This window comes from Cyanistes caeruleus, chromosome 1 (assembly GCF_971803275.1).
Source record: "Cyanistes caeruleus chromosome 1, bCyaCae1.hap1.1, whole genome shotgun sequence".
NCBI lineage: Eukaryota > Metazoa > Chordata > Aves > Passeriformes > Paridae > Cyanistes > Cyanistes caeruleus.
This window is the reverse complement of record NC_141701.1, coordinates 62,380,973-62,399,619: the sequence shown is the minus strand read 5'-3', so window position 1 is coordinate 62,399,619 and position 18,647 is coordinate 62,380,973. Positions and strand designations below refer to the sequence as shown.

Sequence of the window (18,647 nt, the reverse complement as noted above, 5' to 3'; positions counted from 1 at the left end):
TCTTAGAAAGCAAGAGACCACAAAATTGATTTTTATTGCTTGAGCAACTAAGCTAGTCTATTGATCTCTTAATTCTTTGTGTGATTTCAGATAGCTTCCTTAAAATATACTAGAACAGTCCAGGGTTTTCTGTGGGAAGTAGATAGCATGATGCAAGTCACCTACTAAACACAGTTTATTTAAATGTTTATCAAATTCTGTTTTCTTCCTCAATGAATACTTTCACTTTCTTGTTTTTTCTCTTTCTCACTTTCCCTCTCCCTACTTCCAAAGATATCAAAGGCATCATTAAAGAAACAACAGAAATCAAGGAAAAAAAGCGAGATTACCTTGTTAAAAAAAAATTCAAATTGGCTACTAAAACATGAAAAAATAGCAAATGAAATACTTAAAAACTTTTTCAAAAAATGCTATTAAAATTTTGATTGTGATGTGCCTTAGAACTGAGAAATGGAACTGTTCTTCCTTCATTAGTATGCCAAATGTTCCCCAAAATAGTTATTTAAACAACGTAATTGATTCCATATGCTTTTATTCTCAGAATTAAAAGAAATGTGCAAATTATCCAGGAAATTAATTTTTCATTGCTTTAATCTACAGTTTATTACATTATCCACAAAACAATTGGAAAATCATAAAATGAAAATAAACCTTTCAAGGCTTTGCAGAGTTGCCTATAACTTTACAAAAGTAACTAGAGGAAATTTACCTTTCTTGTCTTGTTCTGACTCTTTGGCTGTCATCAGTAAAATTCATAGTTGCTGTCCTACTGATTAAAAAAAAAAAGGCATCAAACCACAACATTCAATTCTGTCAGGGCTGTCAGAAAGGTGGAGAAAATTACCCAAGAGTTCTGTCTGTTCTTTGAATAAAATCAAGAAAAAAAGAACACATTTATTTCCTTCATTTATATTTTTATTTCTTTCAATGTGCCTGTCCAGTTCTAAACATAATTCATTCTCGTTTTTTTTCTACCAGTGTCGATTTTATTACTTAATTTTTAAATGAATTCAATATAATTTAAGGAGATTACTTGTCACTAATAAGTATATTGGATGTGTCTGACTATACAAGTGGTGGTCAACTTCAATGGATAATTTACATATATTTACTGTTCATTACATCCACATGCCAAACTAAGTGTTAAATATTAATAATTATAGTTTTATTATGAATTACACTTCTGCTAAGTGTCTTACAGTGAGCTAAGCAAAGTGTGAAACGGCAAAATAGACTTCTAAAAATAACATTGAATTAATAAAAAACAGTTAATATTCCTCTCTTTTGTACATTAGAGTTTAATTACCAAACTTACTCAGAAGTAATTAAAAATGTCTATATCACCCCAGAATGTCTATGATGTTGTGCTAAATTTTGTGTTTCTTTATCCCATAAATCTTTAGCTAATTTCTGTTTGTTCAATTTGAGCTAATTAAGAATATACACACTCAAAGAATATATTAGACCTCAACAATGTCCAGCTGATTAATGAATCAACTTCAAATTGCTACACTGCTTGCAGTAGCCTGCATTAGAAATATTATGTTCACATTTATTTTATGCATGATGCTCCAATATGTAAATAGACCTAATCTATCAGTCTTTGAACTCTTCATTACTTTTTATCTGTCCCTGTTACTTTTAGATAAAGATACTTCAAGAAGATCATGTATTCTTTAGTATAGCAATGTCTGCTTTTCCAAATTTCTACAATATGATCAAATAATTCCTAGTAATAATAACAATATAATGTAATGTAATGTAATCTAATATCATAATACAGATGTTGTTTTATGAATTCTGCTACAGCATAAAATACCCAAAGCAATGATGAGGTGTTACCTATTTTTGAACTTTCAGAATGAGAACTAGAAATGACTTCTTCAAGATGCTTATTTATGAATTTAAGTAAGTTTCGTTGAGCTGAATAGGAAAGTCTTGGTTTCATTTTCCAATTTTCTGGGAAAGATATTCCATTGACTGAGTAGCTGTTGATTGTGTTTAATGTTAGAATTTCTGAAACAATGACTATTTTTGTTAAAACCCTTGGAGATCACATTACATCTCACCTTGTAAGTCCCAAAGGAATGAAATTCATTACCATTGTGATCCCATTCCTTGTGCATGTTGACAATGTCTTGAGAAAAAAAACAACAGAGTGATTGAAAAGACCACACAAAACAATTTCAAAATGCTTTAGGCACAAACTATGTGAGTGACAACTACAAATTTAAGTGCTGTAATTCTTTGATTAATAGAAAGAAAGTGATTTAGATTATTTTGATAACAGCCTTTAGGAAAAAAAAAAAATGACACGTAAAGGACTATAGAAATTTGAGGTTTGAATTACTTGCCTAAGATGTGTTTTTAAAAATAACCTGTCACCTATATTTTGGAAGGAGAAGAAAAAAGTCAAGTTATTGGCTTTTTACAAAGTAAACTACCTACTGTATACTCCAGAAGTGACACTTACATTTTTTCTTACCATATCCAAAACCCTAAGATCTTGAAACATATAATAGCCTATTACAGAGCCAGAGTACGGACATGATAAGAAAGCAAATTCAGAATTTACTTCTAGTTCACTAAAAGGACAAAGCTATGGTCTCTTCAAAAAATCCTTCTGTACAAAGACTTCTCATTATTAACACCAGTTTTGAAGATTGGCTACACAGATCAATAATGCATAATCACCAGGTGACAAGTACACTAAGATGGAATAGAATTACCTGTTTTAACAAGTGCATTTGAAGCTCAAATCTACTCTAAAGTTCTACTTGTGTGACATAAAGGAAACCAATTGCACTCATTTAGGTGGTCAAATAAAGAACTAGGTACCTAACTGAAACTTCTTGTTTTACTGTTATTAATTTTTCAAAATGAAAAATCTGGACATTCTTGGTGCTTTTACACAACACTTTTTGCATAACTCAGTAGTCCCTCAGGAATGAGAAGGCCAGGAACTCTGTAGATCTGTAAAGAAATCAAATATGCTATTTCCCACTATTCATAAATCTCTGAAAGAAATTTGTATCCTCCATGCTGCCCTTCTTCACTGAAGCTCGGCTGCTAGAATTATTCTGTCCCTCACTTTGCTGTAGTGATCTGATTTTGTGTAAAAAGTTAAAGGAAATTGAAAGATCCTGAAAAAGAGTACATTCCTCCTGTGTCACTTGCGTCCCTCTCTGATAATCCAAAAGATCCTTGCTTAGACTATGTTTCAGCTGTCAGACCAATCAATCAGTGCTGGCACCAAGTGATGTTCCTTAATAGAAAGCAGAAGACAACATTTGCTAAAGCTGTCCTTCTCTAATTTTTATAACCACCTTCACACTGGTTTGAGCCCTCAGTTCATTATTCAAGAAAATAATTTGTTCTTACCCAAACAAGACTTCTTTTTTAGTACATCTTCAGAAGACTCTTTTATGAGATCTATCAAATAGATAGATATACATATTACATATTACACAGCTTCTAAAGAAACACAAAATGTACTTTTTTTTGCTTTCTTGGTGCAAGTAAGTACCTATAAATGAGGGGATTTGCAGGTAGGCCTAACAAAGAGTTCAGCCTAAAAGTGTTATCTATTTTGTATCTCATAATTATTTTGCTTATAGTAGCTGCAAATTCAGATGAAAATTTATAGCATGACTTACTACAGAGGAACAAAGTTCACCCAGGCAGTGAAACTGCAGATTTCACAGGTCCCCATTAAGTCAAACAGGAAGAATAGTAAATTTATCTTTGTGAAGGCATTTTAAAAAACACTATTTTCCTCTTCATCCTCCTCAGAGGAAATGATGAACCTAGCAGGAGCATTCACAAAGAGAATGTGTATTGTGAGTGCTTGGGATTGTCCACTGTGAAAATGATTTTTAGCATAGGAGCAATGGTTCTTTGGATAATTCAGGTTAGAAGGGACTTCAATAGGTCTCAAGTCCAGCCTTCTACACCCTATGCCGGACTTCAAAATAGAATAGAATAGAACAGAATAGTTCAGTGGGAAGGGAAGTACAACTATCCCTTTGTCCATCTGCACCTTACTCCAGTTTATCACTGCCTTTCTCTAGATGGGTCTTGTTCATGCAAGTGCTGAACAGCTGAAAATAATAAACAACCAAATTTTGCTGTAGTTGGCATGAACCTGAAGCTATTTCAGTTAAAACCATGAAAGTTTTTCTGATTTATTTCAGGAGAGGAAAGAATGAAGATAGATTTTTTTACAAATTTATATCTGTTGTCAGATGATGTCAGTTTTGTGCCAAAAGACTACTTGCTAGTACCCAGAAATTTAGAGCTCTAAAACATAAATGTCTTTCCTGAAATCCTGAAAGAGGCATAGAGAAGTGGCAGGAAAGGTCCCATGAAACAGACCACATAAACTTAAGTTCTTTTCAGAACTCTTTCAATCCACCACCACAGTCGTCAAATAAGTCATACTCTTTAATGAAGAATCGTCACCAGCTGTTTTAAACTCAATGAAAAATAAATGGTAAACTCACAAAAGAAAATTGAATCAACAAAAGCCTCTGATATCAATTGCATGATTTTTGGAGCAGTTGCAAATGCTTCAAATTCAGCTTTGGAAGATATGTGGTTTCATTTGGAGGCAACTCAGGCCTTTTCATCCTTCCCTAATCACTTAAAAGATGATCAAATTAGAATTTTTGCCCAGAGATTTTTACAGATATACTGGCAGTGTAATTTGGGTCATTGCAGAGTAATTTAGGTATGAAGGGGTAATGGGAGGTCATTCAGTTGAACATACAGTTCAAGGCATGCTTGACATCAAAGCTAGATCAGATTGCCTAGGGCCTTGTCCAATCTCATTTTGAAGCTCTCTGAGGATGGGCATTTCACCACCTGTCCAGACAAACCCTTCCAGTGCACTAATGCAGTGACAGTACTATAAAAACAACAAGCAAAGGGAAGTGTCTGACAGACACCGGGACATTAAGGATTTCCTTCCAGCAGTAAGTGATGCAGGGCTCCATGTCATGTAGGATGGCTTAGACAGGATTCCTATGTAGTGGGCTACACACAGGAGTAGAGACTTCCAACGAAGACTGAAGAGTACAAGGTTCTGCAGACACATGCAATTACTGGCCACTTGAGAACCTAAGACTTTTACTGGTGGCTGAGCCTGCCCTGGTCTGAAGGGGTAGAATAAGTGTCAGTGATACCCAAAAATTGATCAGGAATTTTAGAAATTGGCTTATGCTGTTATTGAAGGAAACAAGAACAGTGTGGAGAAGAACTGAAAAGCTGGAAACAACCCCAGGTTCCCTTCAACTTTCTGTATGCTGCCAAATGATGCTGTAAAAATGGGTGAAAACAAATTACTTGTACACTGCTAACACAAAAGAAAGTATGTTGCTTTCAATAATTTGTTGCACAACTGAGGTTCTGAACACAGACCTGATGTCAGTCATAAGACTTTCTGTTTTGGTGTAGAGAGATTGCTTCCTAGTAGATAACTGTTTATAACAGTTACAGTTTATAACAGATAACTGATAACAATGCAGTTCTTTATTTATAAGCAGCTCCATGACTTCCAACATATATTTAGCTTTTTCCACATTCTTCCTCTTACTACCCTTCAATCATTCCCTAACCAACTTCCTTTGCTTCTCTTTTTGAATGATTCATCTCCTACTAAAATTAACTGTGGAACTGACAATATAAGACCTGCTATGACCAGCTTACTCCATTTATGTTCTACATTATTTTCAACTTGCCTGTTTAGATTGTCAGCTTGCTGTTTGTACAGGGCTTAGCAAAATGGGGATCAATACTTGGCTGACCCTTAACCACTGTAATAATAAATATCATTAATAACAATGCTTATTGATGATTATATTTCAGTCTAAAATACTAAGAGAAACAAATTCATTGAGGAAAGATGAAAACCACAGTGGTTACCACTGCTTTATTCTCTCCTTTCCTCCTGTTACTTAAATCCAGATTCACAAAGCTAAATAGACAGTCATTCTGCCTCAAACTTTGCTCACTTTTTCAGTGTATGAAAGATAAGTCCCTGGTAGTATACAGAGAGCAGCAGTTCATTCAGCCTCCAATATCTGATATCCTTTACTTCCCAAAGTTACCTTTGGATCATTAAATAATTTTATCAGCTAGACCTTTTGCACTCTGATACTCATCAAGAGGAGAAGGGATTCTACAATGTCTGCACACTGATAAGAAACTCCTGCTCAGAAAAAAAAAATCAAACCATATTTTGTCTTATTTAACACTTCCAATTTTTTAACTTCAGACTGTCTCAGAGCATGATCAATTAAAATTATTGCTTTTCATGCAAAACAAGATCATTATGATGTTCTACCACCTTCCCATTCTGTATTTAGCTGGCTATAGTCTATTGTGCTTGTCATAAAATTACCTTATAAGCATTTGTAGGCAACACATTATACAGGGTCTAGCACTTCTTAATCAGAACACTTTTACTGTAAGTGCTATCAATAATTTATAACAGGGGAAATAAAATTAATATTTTTATATTTAACTATTTGTAATATTTCTGTTTGAAAATGTGATGTTCAGGGACTGATAAATACTCCTTTGAGGTAAAAATTAATCACAATCACATAATCCTTTCCATCTTTATGAGCAGAGGTGACCCAAATTAGCAATTTTTGATCTATGGATATCTCGTCTGCAATTAGGCACAGTCACTGCAGTTACTATCACCAGATGTAATTTCTTGCAGACATTCATATTAAAATCAGAAATGCAAGCAATAACCCCTCTAGACAAGACTAAATACATGTGGCAAAAGCAGCTCCTTAATAATAACTGTGTTAGCTCATGATTTTGGCAGAAAAGTTTTTGCATAGGGAAGGGAAAAATGTATCAAAAACACCTTTTTGCCTTCCATAGCTAAGTGCATTTTCACCTTTCTTCTCTATACCCTGATATGCTTATGATATAGTCAAACAGCCCACAAACTGATGGATAGCAATTTTTCCCATGAAAATTACTGTGACAAAGGAGTGATGCAGGCAGGGACTTAAGAAATATGTGCAATCTAAATACAGCAAGTGTGCATGGGGTGGCAGATGAAGAGGCAAGAGACAGATCATCCTTATCAACTGGTGATGTTGGGTTTTTTTACTGGCTGTTTTTACAGCAACTGAGATCTTTCAAAATCATCCTTCAGTAATCAATTCACACTGAGTTCTGCTATCTCTTGTCACAATGCTGTTTTTCTGTCCTTCCCTCTGGATGGTCTTGCTGACCTTGATTCAGTGGAGGAAGATGATGAGGATGAAAATGTAATTATTCAGATAGAGAGGAAAAGAACTCAAACAAAAAAGATTTACAATGGGTATTCAGGCCCACAGGTAAGGCAGCTGAGTCTAATAGTGTATCATATTCAGAAAAGACTCAGGCACTGAAAAAGCAGCACCTTCTCCAGCAGGTGAACCTAATGATTAGGCTGTATATCTAGAAAACAAAAATCAGGGCCTATGGTGACTGAGAGAACTAACAACTAGAATGTTAAAGCTACTGTATTAGAAGCTGAATGTCCGATAGAGGAAAGAACTTTTAGCCAAACTGTTTAAGTTTTGATTTTGTTTCTGCAAGAATTATCGCCTCAACTCAAAAACAGAGTGTTGAACTTCTTATTTTCACACATTTTAGCTTAAGAATACGCACATTAAATACAGGTGATATTTTCCAATTTTAATCACTCTGTTTTAAAAAGTACAACAAAAAAAATCTTTAAATACAACTATCTTTCAGAACACTTATGTCAAGAATTGGAAAGAGAAAATAGCCCATTTTTAAGTGCTGTGTAAGATTGCAAAAAATCTAAATGTATTTTCTGTCATGGTCAGACAGGCAACCAAAAAATATCCCTCAGAAAAGGCCAAAACTTGATAACACAGATTATTTATACTAATGTCTCTGTGCAACATATTTAAGTTGTATATAACTTATATATATGTATATATATGTTATATATATGTATATAACATATATTCGTAAAACATGAAGTAGTCCCTCCAGTTTAATTTGATTTATTCATGTAGTCAAGATTGTCACACTAAGTATTTATTGTATGAATGAACTGTACTTACAACAAAGTTACACCGTGCTATCATGACCATAAGAAGCAGCAAGACCTCTTCTGGATGTTGTGCCCAGGACTGGTAATGTGCTTGCTTCACAATTTCTTCTCACACCGCTTTACAGTTACTCATTTCTACTGAGTGCCACAAAGAAGGGAATGCCAAATCCTTGCCGCCCACATAATTTTCTCTGCTCTTCTGTAAAACTGACTAATATGGGGCTAGAGAGAGGAAGACAGATGCCAACAGAATGCAAGAAGTGTTATTCTACATTGTCTTTAAAATTATGGCTTGGTGGCAGATGTTTACCTTAGCTTCCAGACATGCCTACCTTAAGATTCTGGAAACAGTCTGGCCTCCAGAATGTTTGCAAGCTAGAAATCAGGACCCAATTCTGTTGTCTACAGCAGTCTATGCCTTATGCTAACAATATTGTTCTTTCAAGTGTAAGGTAGAAGATTCCTGACAACACAGTTTCAGTAGAGTCAGTCAGCCAGATGGTAATATATGACTACAGCATTCCTACCATGAATTCCCCATGAATACACAGGACTGTGAGTTAAACTGTGCTGACATTTGGTGAGGGCCAACTCTGCCTAGCTCTTCCAAGCAGAAAAGGCAAAGTGTAAAATGACATTGGCTAGACAGAGCAGGTATCATTGCCTGGGAGGGCTTCTACTTCTCATGTTGTCAACATAAGCTTTAAAATCAGTGATAAATAGAGAGCTGGATATCAACCTGAGGAAAGGCAAATAATAATGATTCCATATTAGCTGTTAAAAATATTCATTCAAGACACAAGATTCTGGATCCTGTAAAACTGCAGAGTCTTTCAGGCTTCATAAAAATACAGATTCAAGGTTTTAATTAGCACAGTGACAGTTTTGAAACTGCTGTCAATCAATCTTTAAGAAAAGAAAAAAAAGATACTTGTCAAGTTTGCATGCCCAGGGAGAGTTAAATTGAAATTAAAGTGAATTTTAAAAGATGGGAAATAATTAGGGCACCAGGAAAAAGAATTCAGAGAAAAAGAAAGCTGTAAGAGGAGAGAGATGTTACTAATTATGCTTTTTACTTTTTATAATTAATCTTCATTCTAGTCCCAGCTCACCTTTAATAAAATTAATGAATGATTATACAGGCAGTGTTATACTGCACAATATTTGGTTATGCAGATTTCCCACATCATGTGCACACATATAAGCATGCCCAAATGACCAAGCATGTGCCCATCAGAAATGCAGTAGAATGATCTTGGCTGTATGAATAAGACTCCCAAACTCACATGCACAGTTTATTAACATATTCACTAAGCCCAGTTTCAAGTGCAAAAGCAAAGTTGTGCATTCCCTAAAGCCAGCTCGAGAAGATTAGAGGATGTTCACACAGAACAAAAGGGTATCAGCATCAAACACTCCCATTCTTCAGTCAGTGCAGCTCCAATGCAAAAGCTGAAATCTGGGAGGATTGTAAACCTTAGCCTGTGAAAGACAATTGTGGGAAAGACATAAGACTAATATGAGACAGGCACCCAAAACAGTGAGCTAAGAGTCTACACAAAGCAAAATCTACATGGAGGAAAACCTGATATTTTGTTCTGAACAGACAGCTGGGTGAAGGGAATGCATGAGAAATACTCACTGGAGAAGACAAGCAAGACTTTATTTCCCTAAAGGAAAAATGTTAATGATTCTCATAGCTCCTGAAGCTACCACATTTATATAAACACCTGCATGGGAGTGAGGAGATGTTCACACATGGTTTATAGATAGAAACATGTACAAAATATATCACATATGCTATGTAACTATAAACTAAAACCTCTCTATCTACAAAGTCAGTAAAGAGATGCAGTATCACTTACACTTTTTAAAACAACTAGCTGTTCTTGGTGCATGTGTAAGGCAAAGATCCTGATGCAGTCTTTGCAGAGAGGTCTAAGAAACAGAACTAAATTACATACCTAGTGAATAGGAATATCTGTAACTGCTGTGGTTGTCCTGAAACATGGTTACTACCCTATGTCTTACTCACTAAGCAAAAGGAACAGCTTTCTGCATTGCTCTGGGAACCTGACAATTAAGCAGCAAGTGAGACAGGAGTATGAAAACTCAGCTCCCAGCTAGCAAAGTTGTTCAGTTCCCCAGCTGTCTTACTTTATAAGCCCTACCTTCAACTTTAAAGAAATATGTGAGGTCACTTCAAAGTTTCACAAACTGCTAATACTTCAAATTGCCAAGATAAATAGGTTTCCATGACCTCTACCTGCCTTCATGCATGTATGTACTCTTCTTCAGCTGGCAAATATATAGTATCTGAAAATATATTGCAAACCAAAATGATATTAACTATTTATCTTAGCCCTGTGCATTGAGGCTTTATTTGCTGATACTTCTAATGCATGCCCTGTGAGGAGTGTGTTTCTAAAATATATTCTTTAGTGTCTACAATTTTAACAGACATGTCACTGCAAACAAGCACAGACAAACACTGTGACACTTGAGTTCTTCATTAGAACAAATACTGATCTATACAGTTTTTCTTTTGTGTATAGAGAGTAAAGCATCAGATAGCTTCAGAAAGTCAATTAAAAAGAGAGATGGTGCATCTTAATCACAGGGCTTTTCCTATCTGTTTTTTCCAGTAGTTCCTTAAAACCACTAACTTGAAATCACTCACACGCTGTCTTCAGAAGTTCACTCAATCAAAGGGCCAAGCTCTGAGCAATCAAAGATCTTAAATCACTGGAGCGCCCAACATCAGCCACAGGAGGATTAAAAATCCAGTAGCCAGAACTCAATTCTTCGATCTAGCGAGCACCAGCGCATTATGAGAAGTCCCTAAAGCCCTAGATCACAGGCCAGCCTTTGCCTACTGTGGAGCTAAGTGGAAACCGTCTTTAATTCCTTAGGAGATCCTATCTTGCCAGATGAAAATAGATATTGGCCTCTGTGTAGGATGATTAGAAGAATGGAAGAGGATTAAACAAGATGCAAGGGGAAAGGCTCAGAGTGACTCATTTACATGGTATTACTGCTGACAGATAGGTGTTAACAGAACAGAGCAACCTAAAGGCAAAACTGTATCTGAATTAAAGCTGTATTTATTTACTCAAGTTATAAAGGGATTAAGTCCTGTTTATTTTACCACATCCAGCACTGTTTTATCTATTAAGCACTTTGATGCTTACTCAATTGTTCTATGTCATGCATTGCACAGATGTTTAGGGATGTGTTTATCTTTATTTAAAACAGAAGCTTTTAAATGTTTCAAACATAAAATATAGATGCTAATGGCAAGTTAAACATTCACGGATGTCTTCTTGTCTTCCAAAATGGAGACATTTTTAAAACAGACAATGGGAAAAGTAAAAAGCACATTTATAAGTACTTTGTAGATTACTGACAGGAAGAACTAGGTACAGGAGAGTATGTGTCACACATAAAGGCAGTGTCACTGACAAAAAAAATCATTGCATTTTGATTAATTTCTAATGACTCAAAAAGCTTTAATTAGGCAGGAAAATGATTTAGCAAAAATTCCATCCTACCCAATATATCAATCATTCTGGTACTCAGTGAGTCAAAAGAGAGTTTAACACCTCATAAGGTAGCTGCCATTTCACTCTGACTGAAGCCCTGTAGCAGCTGTTCTCAAGTGACCCAATTCTCAGGGGACACAGAAACATTCCCTCCTCAGATGGTAACACCAGAAAATCAGTTATTTGTAAGACCCAGCCTCAGTGCTGCTTGTCTGCGGTTATACCCTTAGTTGCCTCATTGACCATCCCAAGTCTGCTCATGATACTTCTAATCTTCTGGGAACTGAAAAGCTAATTGTACCTCTTAACTTTGCCCATCCCTGCTTGTGCTCCAGCAGAACCTGCTTCCCTTCTCCTTTCTTTCTCCTCTTCCTGCTCATTTCAATAATGATAACACTAATCACTAATCACTAATTATAACACTTTGCAAATGTTTGTGTTCTACTCCAAATCTTGCCAACCCATTTTGCACAAAGAGCGGTGAGAGTGCTCAGAAGAGAGGAGAGGATGAAGATGGGCAGAAAAATAGAGAATCTTTCAGAGTATGATTTTTCAGACTTACTGGAGCTCAGTACTGTTACTTGTTTGCCTAGGTTCATGTTCTACACAAGACAATATTTATATAGCCATAGTACTCACTCAGGTGCAATCACACTCTTGATAATCATGTCAGTAACATAAAGAGTTTTGTTTTCTGATGATACATTTTCTGGTCCCCTGCTGGGACAGAACTGATGTGCTGAGGCTGTGAGAATGGGCTTGTGCATGTTTCCTTTCAGCAGAGAAAAAAAAGAGCAAGTAAAAGAAAATGGAAAATAAATTCTGTCCCAAATTATACAAGAAATCTTAACATGTTTCTACAATCTGAACATTCAGCTTCCTGCAAAACTACAGCTAATAATGAGCCCATTCAGGATGAAATAGAGGCAAAGCTAAGTACTTAGTAGGAAAAGCCTTCAAGTACTGCTAGGAAACATTAGTAATAAAACATATGAGTATTCTTTGTGGACGGCTTATTATTCATAGGAAGCTATCAGTGCCATGACGGACAGTAAAATCTGTGCAAACACCTATGAAGCCAAAGCAAATTCCCCAGAAAGGTTATTGTCAAATGGGGAAGAAAAACAATAAGCAAGAAAGCAAGCAAGCAAATACCGTCCATCCTCACCCCACGCTTACCCCACCCTGAAAAACAACAAACAGAAAAATGGATTTCAGACATAAGTAATAGATCGTGTCCTGCCTTGAGAAAGCATCTGAAAAACCTCATACCCTGTGGGGCAAGCAACCCCTTGTAAAAGGTTCAAGCAGCATATCTGCAGATGGATTCATCATGTAGATAGATTCGTATCTCCATGTTCATCGCAATTAGGTCCTCGTCCCAGTCACCTGAGCTGTCCCCACTTCTCTCAACAAGCTCCTCAACCATCCCAAACACTTTGTGCAGTAATGTTCTCGACCCTGCCTGCAGCTGAAGCATGACCTACTTACAGTTCATTTTAAAAGACAGTGTGACCCTGGCATTGTTGAAGACTTTTTCTCGGTAGTGCAGTTCCTTGTAGTCTCCCACACGATCAGACTCTGCCATTAATACTTTAGATGTGAATACTGGCCCTGTTACATCAGGTACACTATTATGCACAAAGGAAACAAGATTGAAGTAAACAAGATTTCCAGGCATTAAATAATAATAAAAGAACCCAGAGACTTTAACTAGCCTGTTTATAGAGCTTCAATGCCTCTTAAAATAAATAGGTCATCGTTGATAAAAGACTGGGCTCCAATTTTATCCTTCTGTGTTCTCAGAATGCTTTCTAGCATTCAAGCACAATATGAAGAAAACCCACAGGCCTATCTATTCCTCCTTCTCTAGCCTTAGTATTGATATTAATGCCAACAAAATTAGTAATTTGACAATTAGTTTTCCATTTACCTGAAAAGACATGAAAGGCAGAAAGAAAGTAGTTTAACTAGATTATAATGTGGCTGTGACAAGTCAGGTTCCTGTCATGTTACAGCTTCCAACTTTAACATTTTCATGTCTGCTTGGCAGGTTATTAAAATAAATGAGGGTGTGTTGGACTGCTGTTGCACTTTTCTCTAATGGGAGTTCAGGAATTTGCAAGCCACTACTGTAAATTGACCGATCGTGAAGTCTGAAAGAAGTTGGCTAAAGTGGACAATTAGGAGCATTTCTCCACAGCTGAGTGAAATACTCCTTGTTATTTTAATAATTCAGGCACAGGCTAATTTTCGGAGGCTGAGTTTGTCAAGATAATGTGCCTTGTGCTTGTCTGCTTGTCATTTTTAACTCAATCCCACATGTTACAGGTGCAGTCTAGCTTACAAAACAGGCAAATCACTCACAGTGGAATTTGCATAAGGAATATAGATATATTGTACTTAGCAAAAACAGTCCAAGAAGTCAACAGATAGCTGTGATAGGAATGCACATGATGGTAAAAACTTTTGATGTTTGATAGCTGTTGTATCCCTCTTTATGCTGATATAATTAAAGGTTTTATTCGGCACTATGCATACACAAATATGTATAACGTAAAGCATCATGTAGATTTCTTCGTAAAGAGGGATGGTAAGGCCACAGGAATCCCATGTGGCATGCAGATATTCTGGGTAGACTCAGTTACCTTTTTCAACTTAAAACATCTCAATGTTGAAAAATGTAGAACATGCAGGGAATAGTTACTTCCTTCAGCTGAGAGGGTGAAACCTTAAAAAAGATGAAGCAGTTTCTATATACATTAGTTTACTCAGCTTCTGGAGGCAATGGCCACACTACTGAACCAGATTTCTGAAGTCTCTGTCTTTTCTCATCTATGTCACTCAGCAGTTTCTTCTTCTCTGTAAATGGAATTCTCACTATGCATTTTCCTCTCATTTTCTCAAGCTTGATTTCTGACCATACAAAAGTGTTCAGCTTCAAACTGGTTGAGAAATTCTCTAACTTGCTACAGGCTTCCCCTGATAATTTAAGCCCCAGAACTGAACCAGTAAAACTCATTCCAAAACAAACCAATTACAAACTTACAGTGGATGAAGCACTTCTAGGACAGCTTCTTGAAGGTCAGTTCAGACCAACTAAATATCAGTTTATATTTAAGACACCAGGAACTATATCATCCTATGGAACACCTTCACACTGCAGCAACTTTGGGGAAGGCAACTGTGTGCTTTCCTTTATGTTCCTTGCCAGCTTCATAACCCCAGAAGCCCATTAGGAGGACTGTCATGAATGGACACCCAGGGAGAAAACGCTGTACTTAGGAGAGTGCAGTTATGATGTTTACACGGAAGATGAAGAATTTCAAATTACCTGTGAAGGCTGGGCAATAGGAGCCTCTCAGTCCTCTCCACAACAAGATACACCTACACATAGACAAATGCATGTATGTGCCTATGCATCTGTTTACATATTTATGAATACATGATTCTGTATTTGTATATATACGTATTTATCTATTTTAAGATGCAGGAAAATTCAACTCATTACTGCTTTTTAATCATCCATATTTTCCCTCAAGGTCATGCAAAAGAACACAATACCACATACCACCTTGAACACACCAGTCAAAAGAGTCATGATTCCACTTGGCCTCTGGTTCTGCCATCACCTCCCCATATTCCAGGAGCAATGAAGCAATACTACCATCTCCTTCTATGGAACAAAACTGAAGGCAATCTTATTAACTGGATTGAGGGACACAGGATGTGAATCCCCAGTGGCAACAGAGTCCATTAAAGCTTCCATGATTTTGCAAGGTGTGGTGAAGAATGTACTTACACTTAACAGTGATGGGGCATGGATTCTTAGAAGAATGCACTATAAGAGTTCTTGTTTTTTGGCCATTCCTAGATATACCCTAAAACACCAAAATCAATCTGAATTCCAATATTTACATGCAAACCAGGCTATCCATGTGCAAATATAAGCATTCATCATATATTATTCATTTGTGATTATATTTTCAAAGTTTCAGTCGCTCAGTCAGGGAGAAAACTCAGTCCTTGGCGGCTGAGGTGGCCATTCACACAGCATGAGGAATGAACACCACAGAGTGAACAGCTGAAGCAAACAGTTCAACAGTTCACTCTCCAAGACTATTCATACAAAATTGCTCATGTAACAAAGCATATCATAAACAAGCTACATGTGCTCTGAAATTTGCAAATACTGAAAATAAGAATTCATGTTAAAGATTCCCTGTTAGAAATTAGTCTGGACAGCTCTGATCTTCAAGGCATTGCTAAATTATGATACAGTGGAGAAAAGGATTTTAAGTCTATGGTCTTTAGTCTTTCACTTTCCAATAATTTAACTTTAGAAGCTTCAGAAAGGGAACAATTGCTGCTGCATCTGGACTTGAGAGAGGAAAATGTCAACATGTGAGCCTAAGTCTATTCTCAAGGGACTTGATATCTCTGCAAAGAAACAATGAGAAGCAACGGTAGCCAGCAAAACTCATCTCTGGTCAAGTAGAGCGTGAAACCTAAAGATCAGGAATCAGTATCAACACGAATTTCATACCTCAACTCAAGAGGTGTCAACAGCAAATAAATCAAAACTAAGACGCCACAGTATTACTGAGGTGGCAAAAGAAATGTCTATAGCCTCATCCTTACAGATATCATCCTATAGTTCTTCAAGATGAAAAAGTTAAAATCTTTCCAGGATTGGCCAGGAAAGGCAACAAAATGGGCAGAAGAAATATGCAAGTTGGTGGCTCCGCTCCTGCAAAAGAACAGTATCTCATAAAGTTACTGATGCCTATTTACTCATTTAGTTTCCCTTCTCTCCATAAGATTTTACCAGAAAGCTTTATTTTCTATGTATTTTTCAGCCCCACCATCTCTCTGAGAAGGATTTCATTGCTGATTGCGTTTCAAGCTTATATTAATGCAAATATGATAGTTGTATTGCTTTATATGAGGTTTCAAGATGAAGAGGCGAGATATCAATTCTGGTAGTATAGGTTCCATGCCTTTTCAGGACTACATAATATTTATCAAGCAAATTACTTCCAAAAAAGATCAGAGCATCTCATTTACTTGTGTTTCAAAAAATTTAAAAAAAAAGTAAAATAAGTCATTTTTATCAAAGACAGAAAATTTAATCTAATGTGTGTCAACAATACAAATTAAGTACATGATTTAAATGTCAAGAACATTACACCTGACATTTTGAAGTTGTAACAATAGAAATATGGTGCACATTTGGCATTAAAAAAAAAAAAATAAATTTAGAGGACAAGTGGAAGAAGGGAATGTCTATTATCAACAAATGAGACCAAAAACTAACCATAAACAATTCTGCCTGCAATACTCAGAGGTTAAGGAACATAATTACAAGTGATAGTGTTTGCATAATTGTTTGTGTGCCTACCCTTGAGCAAACCTGAGTTTACACACACTTTGTCTCTTTAACACTAGATGGAAGATCTTAAAATGTATCAATTTGCAGATGTTACTTTACAGAATGAGAGAACACTGCTGTCTATGAATGCAGATATTACTCATATATATATACAGAGGCAATATTTTAATGCATATGTAGTGAAGGCCTTTTTGTAAACCCAATTCTAAAATTAACTTAAATTCAATCTCAAAAATACATATACCTAAATATTTTCATGTAGGACTGATTCTGAATCCACATGTGTAAATTCTTACATGTTGTGTGTCTGGTTAATACCTGCAGCTTTCATTTGCAGAAGCACTCAATTGTTAATGCATTGTCTGGAGTATTACAAATATGTAGATTCAGAACCCTGAATTTTAAGATAGAGCTACAGAGCAACTACATTTCCTCTTTTCATTCAATGTAATTACTAAACAAGCCTATTTTTTGGTTAATTTTTAAAACTTCATCTAATATTCAATAAAAAGAGACTGAAACTCTAAACAAAAGAAGATCAGATACCTCCTTTTAACAGGAAAACTGTAATTCTTTCCAGTATTCATTTATGAATCCATATGGAGAAAAGTGTAAGTCCAAGCCCACTTAATTCTGCGTTGTTACACATAATGAAGTCTGAAATATTTCAGAGAGAATAAGCACTTCATATTTATAGACACATTTTAATATAAAACACATTGCATGACTCACCTTGTACATTTGTAACAGAAATGTTAAAGATAATTATCAGATGGGTTCAAGTCTTGATATTTCTAAATCTCCTATAGAACTCCAAAGTGTCGAGATACATATGTGGACCAAAAGCATGTCAAAAGCTTAATAACTTTTGGAAGTCATTATTTATTATTAAAAATAATAGTATCTGACATAACCAGTGTATGTTCATCAAATATATATGAAACTTGAAGCAATTTTGTGATATAAAGATAATATTCCTCTGAGTCTGAGATTTCATTTGCCTCAGTCCATTGCAAAAATATTTGTCTAACACCTAAAAAGTGAGCCAGAGGAAAATGTAAAATATGCTAACATTTATTTTAATATATTTCCCCCCAAACTTCAAAGTGACTGCAACTTGGTTTGGAACTGACAACTCACTCTTTGAACACAGCAAAAAAGACTGGTTATATCATAGTATATAATGCCATGATGTATGTAGATGACAGTATACATCATATTATTATACACTTACATAACTATACAAAATATACATAATATGGAATAATCAAATTAAAAAGAAGCTTTCTACCAATAACTCTTCTTTTAGTCTCTTTTCTCCTTCAGGAAACTCTTACATAGAAACCTGTCCTTTACAGAAAAATTGCAGTGGCTAGTTCCAATAACTTGGACAGCTAAATAAATATTTACAATATCAGAACCTACAGTAAAAACTCATTTGCATGGACCTAGGTGGCCTCATATGGATTATCAACTTTTGCAATTAGTGTGTAAATAAACAAACAGGATTAAAAAAGTCAAGGATACTACATCACAGAGTGTACTTTGTTCCTTTATTTTGACAAGCACAGCTTTGTTTAAATTGTGAAGAATAATACTAGCAATCAATTAATAGTTTAAG

General features: G+C 35.7%; 1 long non-coding RNA gene across 1 annotated transcript in view; it reads right to left on the bottom strand.

Moving 5' to 3' along the window:
• LOC147655537 (uncharacterized) overlaps positions 1 to 18,647 on the bottom strand; it is a 64,984-nt gene that overhangs the window by 22,210 nt on the left and 24,127 nt on the right. Inside the window, exon 2 of the long non-coding RNA XR_015288754.1 lies at positions 710 to 769. This is a non-coding gene — a long non-coding RNA (uncharacterized LOC147655537). The remainder of the gene's footprint in view (positions 1 to 709; positions 770 to 18,647) is intronic.